The sequence below is a fragment of the Podarcis cretensis genome (assembly GCF_951804945.1).
Source record: "Podarcis cretensis genome assembly, chromosome: 5".
NCBI classification, from domain to species: Eukaryota; Metazoa; Chordata; class Lepidosauria; order Squamata; family Lacertidae; genus Podarcis; species Podarcis cretensis.
Window position 1 is genome coordinate 28,790,299 of NC_137174.1, and position 16,826 is coordinate 28,807,124.

The 16,826-nt window shown below is 38.2% G+C and overlaps 1 long non-coding RNA gene across 8 annotated transcripts in view; it reads left to right on the top strand.

Moving 5' to 3' along the window:
* LOC307215942 overlaps positions 1-16,826 on the top strand; it is a 576,636-nt gene that overhangs the window by 337,394 nt on the left and 222,416 nt on the right. For 6 of the 8 annotated variants that reach the window (XR_013838751.1, XR_013838752.1, XR_013838753.1 and 3 more), the window contains one exon: positions 13,833-13,926. This is a non-coding gene — a long non-coding RNA (uncharacterized lncRNA). Of the gene's footprint in view, positions 1-293; positions 438-4,147; positions 4,200-13,832; positions 13,927-16,826 lie in introns of those variants that run through there. The other 2 variants (XR_013838757.1, XR_013838758.1) reach the window with 2 other exon arrangements.

Consider the following 16,826-nt stretch of genomic DNA (forward strand, 5'->3'; position numbering starts at 1 on the left):
GAAATTTAGGGAAAATACAGCGGACTGTGGTCATATATGCCTGTTTATGTTTGGAACAAACAAAAAAATCTGTGACAAAGTTCAAGGCCTTGTACTATTAACAAAAGTTTCAAGCCCTTTAGTAGTAGTTGCTAAGTGGCGGGTTCTGAGAGGAGAGAGAGGTCATCACTTTGAGAACTTATCAGGTGTGGCCTGAATCAGGTAAATGCCGTCTGATTGGTCTGGATGACAGAGGACTCTTGATTGGCTGGAGGTTCCAGTCAGTTGGGAGTTAACTGTCAGTTGAGTGGAGAGGCAGTGGAGGAGTCAGTTGGAGGATAGGAGGGAAAGGGGAGTTGATAAGGAAGAGAATAGACCAGAGAAAGATAGGACTGAATATTTACAGCCAACAGGGTCTCTTGAGTCTTAAGAACCTATCAACAAGCACCTTTAAGACTGTAAGTATCCATATCACCTTAAGTGTATAGTATCTTGCTAATTAGCCAACCTTAGTTTTAAAAGTTCATTCTATCTCTCGTGTTGGTGTCCATCTCATGCCTAAACCTAGCATACCAGTTATTTGGCACAAAATGTGTTGTCAGGGATACTGGTTCCCTCAGCATCATGTTGTATAAACATAAGTTTGGGTATCTATTTATGCTGCCCCAAATTAGTGAAGAAGCACAGATACCTAAACATTTTGTGCTGAAGTATTTGGCATATATGTACAGCTTGCTTACCCATCACTATTCATTGCAAGTGACATATTCTGGGTCAACTGAAATGTTCTGTATAATTTATGTGCTCAATTTCATACAGGTTAGGAAGAAATGCACACCATTATATTCACTTTTGGCAAATTAACAAGAATTCTTGTTATTTTTCTTTGGAGCACAGTCTTTTTGCCATTGGCTTATTTTAAAAATGTTCCTAGAACTTAAATTATAAATCCAGTAGTTCATTTCAACAAAACATTATACTCTGCACAGCACATGAGATTTATTTGCAATGAAGGTGGAGGAACGCTGATGAAGTTCACCCCAAACAACAAGCTTGTCATATTAATTTACATGGCTCATAATTCTTATTTCAATTGGGAGTCAGGAAACCTTATCCTGAAACACTTGCTGCATTCATCACAAATAATGAGATGCATTTTGAGTGAATGTCCATCTTTTGTGCCCACATAGCAGCATTCATACGACCAGACCAGCAAACTCAGGGGCCCTGTTAGTACATGCTCAGAAATCATTTGATTACTCCTTTCCAGGTATCAAGGAGAAATTGCCCTACCTACCTAATAGCTGCATTTTAATCCAGTGATATACCCATAGCTGTATTTGTATTCATGTAATGGTTTCCTGCCACCAAGTCCTGCTACCCATCTCCATGGCTCCCACTTCTACTGGGAATTTATATTGCCTCTTAACAACCGCAGGCCCCATTTCCACATAGGATAGACTGGATAATGTGCACTCCTGGAACAGGTTCACAGTAGTGTGGCAGTAAAGTTTGCCACCAGTGGAGCTGCTGATAGCCCCTTCTCTACAATCCAACAACCAATTAGGAGTCAGGGCACTGAGGCTCATGACAACTGAAGAACAGGAGAAAACCATGGTTCCTGAGGCTGGTGGGGGCTAACCCACAACCCGTGGCCAGATGTAATGATGCCAAAAGTTTCTGTGTGTGGACTTTTAAGACCCCCGCCCCCTGCAATGTTTCCATTTTTCCATTAAAAGTTTTACTGACTGCTCTAATAAGCATGCTACTGTAACATTGTGATGACACAATATGTTTTTTATTTTGTTTTTTGGTCTCCCAAGATGGCCCAAATTTTTCCGTTCTATTTTTTTAATGAAATATTTATTTTAATAACCACTTCCATATGTCCCTGGATGTAATTACCTGGTGCTGAAAGATTTTTGTCAGGACCCCCCCCCCCCCGACCCCGCACCCCAAATTTGTCCTTTAGAAAAAAATGGCCTCCACGCATTTACACTTTGCCTGTGTCTGCTTGGACATGTAGCCCTTGGCCCAAAAAAGGTTAGCAACCCCTAGCATAGGTAATATACTTTTGCCTGCCTCCTGCCCTCTGCCCTGTGCTAAGTTTGCAAACAGCATTTCAAGAGTGTACAGGAATAAAAATACTATGAGTCTTGAAATATGTACACCCTAGGGTTGCACCACCACCACCAAATAATAAATGAACAAATTATTCGGTTTCTATCCTGCCTTTCGTAGAACAATTCTAAGGCATGCTACACAAGAAGAGCAGAATGGATACCATCTTAAGCTGTGTATCAGATATAAAACCACAACTAAAAATGAATAGCTCCTGTCCCTTCAACAGCAACCTGACTCTAAGTAGATGATTTCCTGGCAGGAAGATAAAGTGATGGGGGAAGGCTTGGATGATTGCCTATGCAGCTATAACCTCTGTGCATCTGTAGAAACTCCATGAGGATTTAAGAGATTTATGCTATAATATCTCTCAATTTTGTTTTGCATGATATTTCACTGGTTAGTATCATCTTCATTGTTCACCAGGGGTGCTTTTTTGGTTGTTTTATTACTGCAATTGAAGTCAGGTTTCCTATTCCTGGCATCCCCAACATCATAAGTAAGCTCACAGGATCCTGCAAAATGACTGAGGCAGGGCAGGACCCTCTCTGGAGCTCACAATTTGGCCCCTGTGCATTAGGGTGAATGGGAGGATGGGGGAAGGTAGAAACAGCTGCTAGTACGGTGGTGGGGTCAATGTCATTGGCTGCAGAACTGTGTGGCGATCTTGCAGTCTACACTGAAGTTTAGGGTCATGCCATCCATTGATTCTCTGTGTAACAAATACAATTGAGTGGCCTTATCTCCCCCTCCCCTTCAATAACCACCATATGAAATTAGTTTCTTCCAAAAAAGAAGAATTTGACTGACAAAATGCCATCTGTCCTCACCAATACTTCCTTGAATGATTATGAAACCTAACTATTTGTTAAATACATATGCAATTAGTGCTGTATAAATGCCGATGTTTAATGTCTGAATGCTTATAATCTAAACAGTGACATAAGACAAAGAAAGAAAGAAAAAGAGGGAAAGTATGACAATACACCATTAAAAAAGGTAGGAGAGGCAATATTACCCATCCTACACAAAAGTAAGCCCCACTGAGTTCAATGGGGTTTATTCCTAAGTATACATAGGAATGTCTCCTGAATGTACTTGATCTCAATAGGTAAAATGATACAGACATAACTCATCCAAAAAAAAAGGGGGGGATTTTGCATAGAAACATAGGATATAAATGCTTAAATATAATGCACACATTTGAAAATAAAATAATACAGTACTAATAAATTATGGTTTTGAAAAGAGAAATTAAAAGACACTAAGGTAGCAGAAAGCAAAAAAGACAAATACAAAGGAGACACAGAATAAATAGAGTTAGGATGACAACAAAATCTTAAAATGCTCAAGGCTTATTAATAAACTTGTCATCTGAAAAAATCAATTTTTACAGAACACACAGGTGGGAGAAATGTAAGTTAGTTCCTCAGTTGTATAATGGCTAAAACTGTAATTTATGCAGCTCTGGAAGCGAGCTTTATCTTTTCTCCATAGGTAGTAAGGCAATGAGGTGTACAGGAGGTTGGGGCTCCTGAGCTTTTAATGGTTGTTTTGTAGAAAAAAATTGAACAGATACAGCTTTCCATACCTTTGCATGATCAATGGCATCTGCCCAATACTACCCCCTTAGTGATCTTCTTCACTTTTTCAACCATTTGACTACTGACCCAGCTTTGAAGGTGTAAGCTCCACTGATGGTGGTTGCCTACTTATTTTGAAATGGTTTCTCTACCTTTAACACTTTTCATTGCATAGCCTTTCAGTGATCAAGAGAAAGCTTCACCTGTTGAACTTGTCTGTCATAATGCAGATGTTAAAAATGTCAGTGCCATGGTGCTTTGTTTAAAAATATATATCTGAATACCCGTAAAACAAGCTATGGGACTCCTGAAGGTGTGCATGAAATTGCAATAAGCACTGTCAACTTTTTAACTAGTGTAAACTTGTGCCATTTAACAGAAACTTAACATGAATAAATTTCACCAAGACAAACTATTGCAGAGACAGAATTATTTCACCTCCTCACCTGTGTTTTTAATTGCAGAGAAATATGAAGAGGCTAAACACCTGTAGCTCACTAGGTTCTCTTAGCACAGGTATGTAGAGGAAAGTTGGAGATATACTATGTGAGTTGTATACAAGACAGCTAATGTGGTAGAGTAGATAGAATATTGGGTTGGGAAGTCTCGTGTTCAATTGCCCATCCAGCTATGACGGCTCACTCGGAGTGCCCCTAGACTAGTCACTGTTGCTAACCTGTAGAGCAGGTGTGAGAAAACCCAGGCTCTCCAGAAGTTGTTGAAGTACAACTCCCATCATTCCTGACCATTGGCCATAATTGCTGGGGCTGAAGGGGGTTGTAGTTCAGCCAATTGAAAGGGCCAAATGTTTCTTATTCCCCCTGTAGAGGATGAAATGGAGGTACAGTATATGCTGCTTTGACCTCCCTCGAGGAAGGACAGGACAACAATGTAAGTACAGTGGTACCTCGAGTTAAGAACTTAATTCATTCTGGAGGTCCGTTCTTAACCTGAAACTGTTCTTAACCTGAAGCACCACTTTAGCTAATGGGGCCTCCCACCGCACAATTTCTGTTCTCATCCTGAAGCAAAGTTCTTAACCCGAGGTACTATTTCTGGGTTAGCGGAGTCGTAACCTGAAGCGTATGTAACCCGAGGTACCACTGTAATAAAAAGTTTAGGATAATTTGTCAGCTGAAGTACAGTGGGCTCACCACTTATGTGAGGGTACAGTTCTGGGGGTCCACATGCAAAGACAAAATTGCATAAAGCCAAGAGCCTCTGGAATTGCTGCTCCTGCATGACCATCCATATCTGTCCAAGTGGGCCTTGCTTTCTACCTTGCTTCCCTTGTACCTCCTCCCCAGAGCCCAGTAAGCAAGGCGGAGGGCTGCAGGTTCCAATTGTGTAAGTAAATTACTTGTGATGGCTCACTGTATTATAAAGGGAGAGGCGTCTCATGACTGTGTTGATGCAATACAACTGGTTCAGTTCTGCAACTGTTGGCTGTTTTCTAAGAGGTAATTAGGAATTCCCATGCAATCTTGAAATGGATCCAATGGTGAGTAGAAGGCTTTGGTGAGACTAACAAAACAGAATTTGATAGCAGGTTTTCAGGAGTGAACTGAAGGTGTGGGAACTATCCCATTACACAGAGCACACAGAGGTTGTATTAAACATACAATAGTTTAGATGAAAATAGATTATGCTACTCAAGTACAGAACTGAATGTTTTAAACAAAATAGGTAAGGGGAGGAGAGGAGAGGATATGGAAGTCCTCTTGCACCAGTGGATCTGTGCTGGTACAGCATTGGCTACAACCCTATAGATGCAGGGACATAAATTGTGAAAACATCCTCAATTATGGTTTTCAATACTGCCTCATTTCCCCCCCCCCCCCGGCATAATTTTAAACTGAGAGGTCTGGATCAAGGGATGGGGAGAAATCTGCCTAGCTTTGTATTTTAATGCAAGCATATTCACATTTCTCACCATGCAAAAACAGAACACAGATATCCTGTGTTGTTGTACTCTTGGGGAGGGGAATTGGAGAACTATATCACAAACTTCAGAGAACCACAAATTTAGAAGTGTAGTTCTCCAGCCCCACAAAATGTGCATAAAAGTAGACGTATTAGTGGAAAACATAGTGGAAAAATAAATAAAAATATTAGTGAAAATGACATACAAAATGTACTACATTATGAATATTTCTTGCAAAAATGTTTATATTAAGAGAAACACACTGAAAAGTTGATGAATTTCATGACTTTTATTTTTTTAAAAATTGCAAGCTGATGAGACAATGACACAAGCTTCCTGGATTCCAGAAAGTATATCCAGTCAACCCTGTGCTAAAACAGAATACTTTTTCTAGTCTTCTGTATGCAGGATGAATTTTATTTTTGTAAAGGCATTTGAACACACAACTCTCTACCTGCATGCTGAAGTGGTGCAGTCCAGGAAAGTTATTGCCACTTATTTCAGCTGCATGTATAAATTAGTTGAGTTAGAACTATTTTGAGATGACTTGCTGAGAAATGGTTTGATAGAAAGTGGTCAGTTAACTGTAGCACTATGTTTTTCATGTAAAACTTGACTCTTTGTTCCTCAGATAAATGAGTACAACTGTGTATGTACAAGAGGAGTGAGGGGCACTGCTTTGATTTCTATTGAGCTAGTCAACATGTTCCAAAAAATTTAAATATTTAAAAGGTGTAGGATTTTTACCCAGCAGGAATTAACTTGGAAAGGACACTTTCTCTATATACTGATATGTAATGCCTGAGTAAATCATCTTGAAACTGCTTTGAGTACAGCAGTGAATTTGAGTGGGAAGACATTACATTTTCCATATAAAAGAATTATTGAACTGCAACACAAGATTGGTGCTGTGAATGTTTGATTCAACTATTAAATCATTTCAATCGGAAGGATGAATGTATAATATTTCAAGCCAAATTTCTAAAGAAACACACAGACAATCTTGCTATCTTGAAATTTTATCTACCAGATAAAATACCGTCCTATATCAAAGGTATTTTTAAGCTAAATTAAAATCGCATGGCTTGTAGCACCAAGCTTCCTTTGCAATTTGAGGGTGTATGTAAGCTTATTAAAGGTTTTGCCTTTAGAAAACCAAAAGGAACACCTGACTTTAGATGCTAACATACACATTTCATTGGTGATTTGGATTATTTTGCCTAGCTAAGCTAGTGAACAATATGTTTGGCTTGTGTTAAAATGCCACATATCACATAATAAGATTAAAATGGCAGTATATCATCAATATATGATAATTATTTCATTGGTTACTAAGTAGGAATGTTAAAGTCATTAGATTAATGAAAAATGCAAGATTTGCCCTGCCATCATGTGGTTCCAGGGATGCTAACCCAAGGACCATACGACACATCAGATCTTTCTCTCAGAATGTAAAGAGGGAGGTTCTAAGGTGCACCCCCTCTCTGCCACCACGGAAACTTGTACGCCCCTTGCTATACCAACATCAAAAGCTCTAACATTATTACAGTGGTTCAGTCTCTCCTCTCAGGGAACTTTGGGAATTGCAGCTCCGTGGGGGCATGAGAGGCCTCTTAACAACTCTCAGTGCTCTTAACACACTACAGTTCCAAGGAATCTTTAACAAATGAGTCTTTAAAGTGGTATAAAATTGGGGGCAATGGTGACTCAGAAATGGATCAGGATATTTTTCAAATGCACAGAAACAGATATGAGGCAAATCTGGGGGCCTCTGCACACTCCTAATGTATGTTCTTATTGTGATGGCACGGCAGACAATATGCTGACTTTTTGTCACTTTAATTCATTGCCCCCAATGCACATGAATCCTGGATAACATAAACAAAATAGAGTACACTCTTGCTCCCACCTGCCAAATCAGCCCAGCACAGTGTGAGACGAGGTAAATGAACCACCTTGTAGGTTTTAATACGTTTTAAATAATTAAATTTGCTGTTTCTGAGTAACACTATGTTCTCTCTGCTTCAAACTGTGCTGCAGATTTGAAGCAGCTCTGCATAAAACAAAGCTCTGTGCTTTCCATTCATTATAAATCTATAAGATGAATCTATGAAATGACTATAGCTTCTTCCTTTTGACCAAAGCAGATAAAATTTACAGGCACAGATGCTCCTCCAGAGTGGATTAAGCCTGCCAAATTGCAGACAAATATTTCCAGGGGCTTTGGTAGGGAAAATGAAAGAGATTCACTTCCCTCCATAATTCATATTTGGGCAGTACCTTTATTAGAATGTGAACATAGTTTGTGGTATACAGGCTAGTTGAATAGTGCTTTTCTTTCCTGGCAAAATTCTATTGCGTCTCATGGAATGATAGTACTTGCATCTCATGTATTATTGACATGACCTATTGTTTTTCTTTAGTAGTAATGTTGGCTTTAATTTTTTTTATAATACACCATCAACCCTCATTATATGCAATATGACATTCTTTAATTTTATTCATTCATTCCCCCTATCATAGCAAATGTGAAAAAGTTCAGCTCAGTATAAATGTCTTTCATACTAGGCTCTCCTTCTTAAAGCTCCATATGTAGGTTTACTTTCTTGGTGGAAGGGATGAAAGTGTGTGTGTGTAGCGGGGACCAAAGCTGTTTTTATTTTAAAAGTCAGGCCTCATAATGGCAAATCTACTAATTTGTTCTGCCACAGAATGATTTGGGCATGTGCTTTTTAATATTCGTATTCTTGAGTTGTATTGCCGGTAAATAAATCATGATCACCAACAAACTTATTTTTTAAGAGCTAAGATTTCTGACAATCCCTTTATTCTGAAATATAAATTATTCATTGCAAGCAGCCACAGTTGGTATTGATCAGAAATGGTTTGCGACTTGTTAATCCATAAAATACCTCATGAATGTTGCTTATATGTGGAGTGGGTTATCCTTTTATTTTCTCCCATACTTTCTGCTTATATCATTCTTAAGTCATTCATTAATAATGTCACATTTATTAACTGGGTTGCATAACTTTTTCCCTTTTAAGAAGATGTTATAATGAACTGGTTCAGTGATGCATAATACAGAATCTTGTCAACAGAATGCTTGTTAAGATTATGTTCATAAAATGTCACAATTTTAAAGCCTCCTTTATTATTTATTTATTTATTTATTTATTTATTTATTTATTTATTTAATTTATCCACCGCCCTTCATCCAAGGATCACAGGGTGATTTGCAGTATAGAAACACTGGAATATAAGGCATACATTTATCCTGCTAAGTCACATAGCACATTTTAAATTTTAAATCCCTGTGGTATGATAGAATTAATATTTAGATGATGTAGACTGATTTTTATTTTTATTTTTTTTTAAATGTAGCTTCCCTCAGCTAGGTGACCTCCACACATACACACACAAAAGTAAGCTGTCTAGCTCATTTGGAACTGAAATGCTACAGAAAATACATGGATAACAATAACACTTTCACAAAACAATCCCTTGGCAATTTGTCTACTTTAAAATACTGGAATTACTGATGGAGGAGTGGCTGTGAAGGATAAGTACAGCTATGGGTGGGTTATTTGGAGATTCTTGGTAACATTCATGACTAACTTGGGCTAGAGCATGGGCATTGTTTTAATATATTGGAGGAATATAATTACACTTTCTTTGGAATCCTTAACAATGGGACTTGTGCTTTTGCACCTCAGTTATCTAAAATGATTTATTGTGTTTATTAATCCCTTTTTACACCAGAAGTGTCTTAAAGAGATTTACAAAAATTGTAATACAGTAATACAAAATAGTACAAATATTAAAACCAAGTAAACAAAAAGCAAAGAACACATCCATATATGTAAAAGGCAAGTACCACTGTCAACATGGGAAATATGAGCAGCAGCCTTTGTAACTAAGAAAGGAGATGTCCTTCCGCTCCCCCTTTTTAGTTGCTCTGCAGAGCTATTCCTGTGTAGAGAGCCCATTGATTTCAGTGGGTAGAGGATAATGTTGCAAAGCTACAGAATGTCCTAAGCATACTTAGATTGCAATGAATGGGATTTTCTCCTGAGTACATATGATTAACTCTGAGATGAAATCTAGCTTTTTCAGCTGGTGAGGATCCTAACAGTCCTCCCTTTTCAATATGTGAGAATGATGAATTACTTTCAGGCTTCTCTATAACCTGCAGGAGGAGCCTGATGGTTGTATGAATAACAGAGGAAAGAAAAAGGAGTGTGGCTTCTCCTGGTAGTAAGTTTACATAAATATGAAGTGGTAGTTGGAGTGTAGGACTAGAACCTGCGAAGACCAGGGTTCCAATCCCCACTCAACAATGAAGCTGAGTATGTCCTTGGGCCAATCACTGCCTTTCAGCCTAACCCACCTCACAGGGTTGTTGTGGGGATTAAAGGAGGAGGGGGAGAACCATGTATGCAGCCTTGAGCTCCTTGGAGAAAAGGGGGGCAGAATGCAATAAATAAAATAAATTACAAATCAAAGATGAGAGAGTGCAGAGTGACTCAGAAACATCAGCATTTTTTAACACAGATACAAGGTAAATCTTGGGGCCTCTAATACTTAACATTTGTACAGTATATCACTTTCTGAAACAGTTCAGACAATCTAATTGTAATCCTTTCAATAATTCTTTATGGTAAGTTAGCATTATATCCTTATTATCCCACATACTGCAGACGTGGAGGGGAAGTGAGGTAGTTTGCCTAAGGTCATCCAGCTAAACTCACGGCGGAAGCAAGATTCAAACCTGGACATCAATATTCATAGTTCAGTCTCTTGGCCACTATGCTACATTATTAAAAAGCAACCCCAACAAATGCATGCTCTCAGTGACTGTGGTTAACGCTTAAAGTGACATTCTTAATGATATCATCCATATATTTTTATTTCAGAACTGTAGCATTGATCACATGTGTTTGCATCTATACAACTCCCAAGCACCCTCAACTAAAGGATGGTGCCTTATAACACATCTACTGTTCCTTAGTCTTTTATTTTATTTCATCCTTCCTTGTATGCAGCAGCAGTGTGTAAGACAAGTAGTTACAGTACCACAGAAGAGAGGATTAAGTGATTACTTGGCATTTGAAAATTGCATGTCTGTTTAAGGGCTCTTACAAGTATTTAGAAGAATGTATTCTCACTGTGGTATACTTGGCTTCCTGACAAATTTCCTCCCTAAGCTGAGCACAGCATCAGCATCCTACCAGAATAAAACAAACAGGCACGAGCGTACTTCTAAATGACACACCCTAATGGATAAGAGTATGCACACTGTTGGCTTGAAACTAATTACAGAAATTGATCTGCTGTGGGTTCTTGGTGTTGTTTTTTTTAAGAGAGCATAATATGTAAATGTAAGACAGTTAATTCATATGACTTATTTGGGGAAACTATTCCGGATTTTTTTTAAGCACAAATATAAGCAGCATCAATAATCTATATTATTTAACTTCTTTAATTAATTAATTATGTTTTCAGCATATTAAATGGCTATACTTGTTATCAGGATCATTGCACTGTTGCCTTTTTGAGATAATAAAATTGATAAAAAACAGGTATCACACATGGTTGGTTAGAAAGCCTAGATTTTCCAGAGCACCTCTACTCTAAATTCCTAGCCCCACCAATTAACCTGGAATTTGGCCCCTAACAATAAATTAAATATTACTTTTATTTGAATTGACACAGGAGTACAACACCATCCAAAATGTAGGGTGAATGTTTCAAGTCCTATGCTGTACTGTGTAAGCAATCAATTCTTATTTTTTTTAGAATGCACATATTCTAAATTATCTGTAGAGGAGGGGTGAGGAATCTGATGCTCTCCAAATGCTACTGGGACTCCATCATCCCTAACCATTGGGCTTGTTGGCTGGGGCTGATGGGAGTAGAAGTGTAACAACCTCTGGAGGGCTAAGTACCCATCCCTCAGTAGAAGCTGAGAGTTTATCCGTTCCTTAACAGAATACATGCACCCATGGGTATTTTTCTTCACAGCATACCTTTTTAAAATATAATCAAATTAACGAGTTAAAAATGAAAATTGTGCATAGATATCACAAGTGTATGTATATGTATTTATATTTAAAGTTAAGCCAGTATGTTTAAGTTACATATGGATCTATGGTTAATCAAGAACAATTAACAGTGTTTTTTCCAATAACTTCAATCTATCATAGCCTACAAAACAGACTGATAACAATGAAGTAACTAAAGGTCTAATCAAACTTCAGTATGTTAAAAAATTATCATTTCACTTTAATTATGTATTCCAGTTAATCATTATATCAATTTAGATCACTAAATCTTCTTCAATCTTTCTGATCATCATTGTTTTCTTTTTCTCCAAAACATTAATTTATCCATTTTCCAGTTTAATTAAATCAGCCTATCAGTTCATCAACATTGCTAATATCCCCACCCTAATTCAATCATTAACCTAAAAATATTCGTATTCTTGCAGAGTTATGGATTCAGCTGAATGGGAATATAATATAGTAGTTCATTAAGCTAATTCATCCTAATTTTCAATTAGTCTCTTTCATTTTATCAGAAACACTACCAGCTCAGAGAACTCTATTCTTGTAACATAAATAATAAAAATAATATCAAATCCTGAATTTTCCATTCAATTAAAGCAATGTGCAGAACAATTCTGTGCATGTGTACTCAGAAGTGTCAGGTAACCTCAGGTAAGCGTGCTTGGGATTGTACTCCTAGACTTCCGTTGGCAGTTTAGCTGCTGCTAATCCTTGGAGCTCGCTCATCTTTTCTTTGAAATAAAGCTTCTGAAATTCAAGCCAAGAAGGATGTTAATGAAAATAAACAGACCTCCAGACCTGTCACCAAAAAGATACAGACTTGCAACTTCTGTGGGAATTTGGTTCTGGAGATTGCATATCAAGCTAAAATTGTGTATAGCCAGAACAACCCCAGAACTGACTCCTGCGACCATCCCTATCTTTCTGGATCTGGCATACCAAGCAGGTGCCCGCCCCCTTCCTAGCAAGGTAGAGAGCTTTTAAGCGCTTCGCCTCACTTACCAGGCTCTGGGAGGCTATCAAACAGCTCTGAAAGCCTCCCAGACCTTGGTAAGTGAGGCGGAGATCTTAAAAGCTCTTTCCACAGTGGGAAAACCTAGCACTTATTGAACTTTTAAGGGAAGGCTTTGTGTGGCTCTACAGGAGGAGACTTGCCAATAGATTGGCCCAATTCACAGGATTTGTTTTGCCTGCTCTGCATTGGCATGGAGATGAATCATCTAGTGATAGAAGCATGGTAAATAGAATAATTTGGTCACATTTTTGGTAGGTAGGTTTGTGAATTCACAAGGTAAGGATCAACTTAGAGGCTAACCTGTACACAGTGGTACCTCGTTCCGGAGGTCCGTTCTTAACCTGAAACTGTTCTTAACCTGAAGCACCACTTTAGCTAATGGGGCCTCCTGCTGCTGCCGCGCCGCCACAACACGATTTCTGTTCTCATCCTGAAGCAAAGTTCTTAACCCGAGGTACTATTTCTGGGTTAGCGGAGTCTGTAACCTGAAGCGTATGTAACCCGAGGTACCACTGTACTATGTGCTTGGAATTGCAGCAGTCAGATTTCTGGACATATTATCACCTATACATATTCATTTTTAGAGATTCATTAAATGATCTCATTCAGCACACTTTATTTGTGTTTTATTTCTCTGTCATGGTCACAAACAAAAATCTGACTCGAGCTAGATCCGATAATCTAAATCTTGCTGTAAATGACTGCTGGATAGCTGCTTGAATTGTATGAAAGGCTAAGCTATTATTTATATAAAAGTATCTAACTTTTAGTCTGAAAGAAATTATACTACTCTAGCTTGGCAGGTTGCTTGTTAAGAGCAAAACCATACATGGTTAATCTAACTAATCCTCTCATTAGCCTTTCTGCAATTATGGGGGGCAAAGTAAACTCTCTGATTGTGATTGACATCTGTTTGGTTTGGCTTTAAGTTCAGCAACCTTAAGCCTGTATTATAAAATGTAAGCCTTAATGAAATCTTTTTTTAATTATTATTTTTTAATTGGAACATCTTTCTCTCTTTTCAATTTGTATTTTTATGTGAATATGAAATTTATCTAAACATAAGAAAAGTGTCAAGCTCATGCAAAAGTTGAGAGGATAAAGCTGTGTTCATACTACAGAATTCTGGGTTTCTGTTGCAGGAGATTCCTGTCACCTTTCTAGTGTGAAAAGTCAACCACCATCCTTCTCATAACATCACAGGTTTTGATTAATAATGCATGCAGAGTTCACTGGGTGAGTAAATACTCTATATGCATATATGGTGTTTGCACTTGTTTTATGCAGTATCGTTTCTGAATGATTGAGCCTGAAGTATAAAATGCAAAATATTTCTGGAACCAGTGATGGCACTCAAAGGAGAATGAGTTTTCAGAGTGCAAACAGCGGGTGCAATCCACTGTTAAGGCCCATTGATGTCTGTAGAATTAAAATAAGTGTTCAACTCTCTTCCATTGGAAACAGTTGGACTTCTTAGAGTTGAATGTGCTTAACTTTGGTTAGACTATGGAGTTTTGCCCACTGTACAGCCTGCTATCCATCAAGCCAGAAGTCCTCCTTCCAGCCATTGTAAGGCAGCCATCAAGGGCTCAATAGGCAACCAGTGGCAGGTAGCAAAAATGGGAGGGTTATCAAGCCCCTTGTGGATAAAGTTGTGCAGGCCTGGTATGCCTTAAATGAATTTATGGTTCCAGTGCATGAGTGGAGGGTAAGCAGTATATTTCCAAGACCGAGCCTGGAGCTGTAAGTGGTTCAGGAAGCTTTTTGTCTGCTTTTTGTCTGCTGCTACTATCATTTTCCAATGTCAAATCAATTTCAATAACCAAGTTTTATGCAAAACTTAAAATAATCCATTTCTAAGCCTGTGTTGGCTTTGTATGCCAATGAAAGCAGAACACTGGCATATGTGCTCAAAATAATATCAATTTGAAGCATGAGAAAGAATGAAAATTGGAAACTTTTGTATTTTTATCCTGTTAATGTGAATTTCAGTGACATTACTAAAGTCTTTCAGTCTTTCTGGTAACCTACTTCTCCGAAGAAGAGTGGTGAAGTCTGATACAACCAGGTTAATTTGCTGGACGCATCTGAAAGTGGGCAGAGAAGCATTGTTTAATAGGAACTAGGGTAGACAGAAGGTATGACAGGAAAGAGAATGAATCAAGTACCAAATGAATGGTCTGAGCCCTCCAACACATTTTTTAGAATGATGGGAAAAGGCAGCAGATGCAGCCTGTTGCATATTTTATCCAAAAGATAATCCACTATACAGTTCATTGTAACAATTATCTATATTTGGAACCAAGAAAGGAGATTCCAGCTAAACATTAGGAATAACTTTCTAAGAGGAAGTGCTGTTCAATAGTGGAATGGACTACTTCAGAAAGGACTACTTTCCTTAGATGTCTTTAAACAGAGGTTGAATGACCATCTGTCAGGGATTCTTTAGTTGTCATTTCTGAATTGCGGAGGATTGGATCAGATTATCTTTTGGGTCCCTTTCAGTGTCACCTTTCACACTAGTATTGTTTAAACAAAGAAAATCCCTGTACTCACTAAAATATATTTATTGGTCACAAGGAAAACTAAGAACCTGGAGAGAACCATAGATTAATAGATAGTGGTTGAAGGCAAGAAGTAATATTTGGAACAATCATCTGGATTAATCAATCTGAAAGTGTCTCTTTCTGCAGAAAGATTTACCAGTTTAGCTCGATAAGATATCTATTTTCTGGCTAGCCTCAAAGGGGGATGCAAGTTCCTATGGGAAAGCTTTCTTAGGATGAATTAAATAATGGTTGGAAGCACTGTCACACAGGCCCATCTTGAAATTGTGGGCAGGTTTGTAATCTGATATTGATTGCCGATCACACTTCATTGACGTGTATCTATCTCAAAAAGTCTCACTGGGTGAGATCTTGAGCCAGTCATTGTCTCTTAGCACTAGCCTACTTCACAGGGTTGTTGTGAGGAAAAGATGGGAAGGGGCGAACCATGTACACAACCTTGATTCCTCTTGGAAGAAAGGTGGGGTAAAAATATAATTATAAATAAATATGCTCAATTGTCTGACTGCCTATTCAACTTGAAGTTCATGTCTTACTCGTTAGCGATGGAACCCAACTTTGAAAGGTTCACATCAGTAACACTGCAGTGAGCAATGATGAAAGATAATGGAGTAAAGAAATTCTTTTCCGTATACTGTGATGGGAGAAAAGAGTAAAATGTCACCTCTTGAAAGTGGAGAATAAAAGCTTCATGTTGTATAAACCTTACAGATATATCTCCTTCTCCGTAGAAAAGTATCAGTGGAGACATAAAGATAAAAAGTTTTGAAAGATCTTGTCATCCTTGCTCTTAGGTTGTCAAATGTAACTTTCAAAGGCAGGCTGCCAAGCCATGTGCCATAGGTTGTTCAGGGGAGGGTGGGGGGCGTGATCATACACAGATAGCCACAATCCAAGGGCTCTTATAAAGCAGATATTTCTCTTGAAGTAGTGGGCATGTTGTTTCAGCAGATCCTTTTGCTGAACTGGAAGCTTAATAAATAGATTGTGGTCTAGTAAGGAGACCTGCTCATTTAAAGCCCATGTGTGTGTGTATGTGTTTATTACTCCTCTGTTTCCTGACCTACAATGTATTAGTGATGCCACAAAAGGGCATTTTTGCTCAGATGTTGGAACACTAAACTTTATTGTGAAGACTAAACTCTGCTGCCAATTCTTTTCTTGATTGCTTTGCATTTTCTGCTGGTGGGGGCATGGGATACTGTTATATGCCCTCTACGTCCACAGTTTAGGAAGTTATGCAAATCAAAAGTGTGTGTCTGTAGAATAAATCATACAGTTCCTATTACTATTCTGAGTATACCAGTCCCATATACCTATTTGCTGACTCAGACGTAGTGTGATAAGCTGGAAGTCGAGTAATGAAGCTAGAAGAACTTTCTTCAGCATTTATCCAACTTCCATAGTCTACATTCCATATATTCAAAGAAAACATACAAATGTTAGGACATCACACAATTTAGGGGCAGAGGCTAGAGATAAGCATGCTTTCCTGCTGACTTAATTCCACAGAGTGTCTGGGATGTCTGTTCATTTATGTTTCTAGGTCAGAAAGTTTGCAAGTGAGTA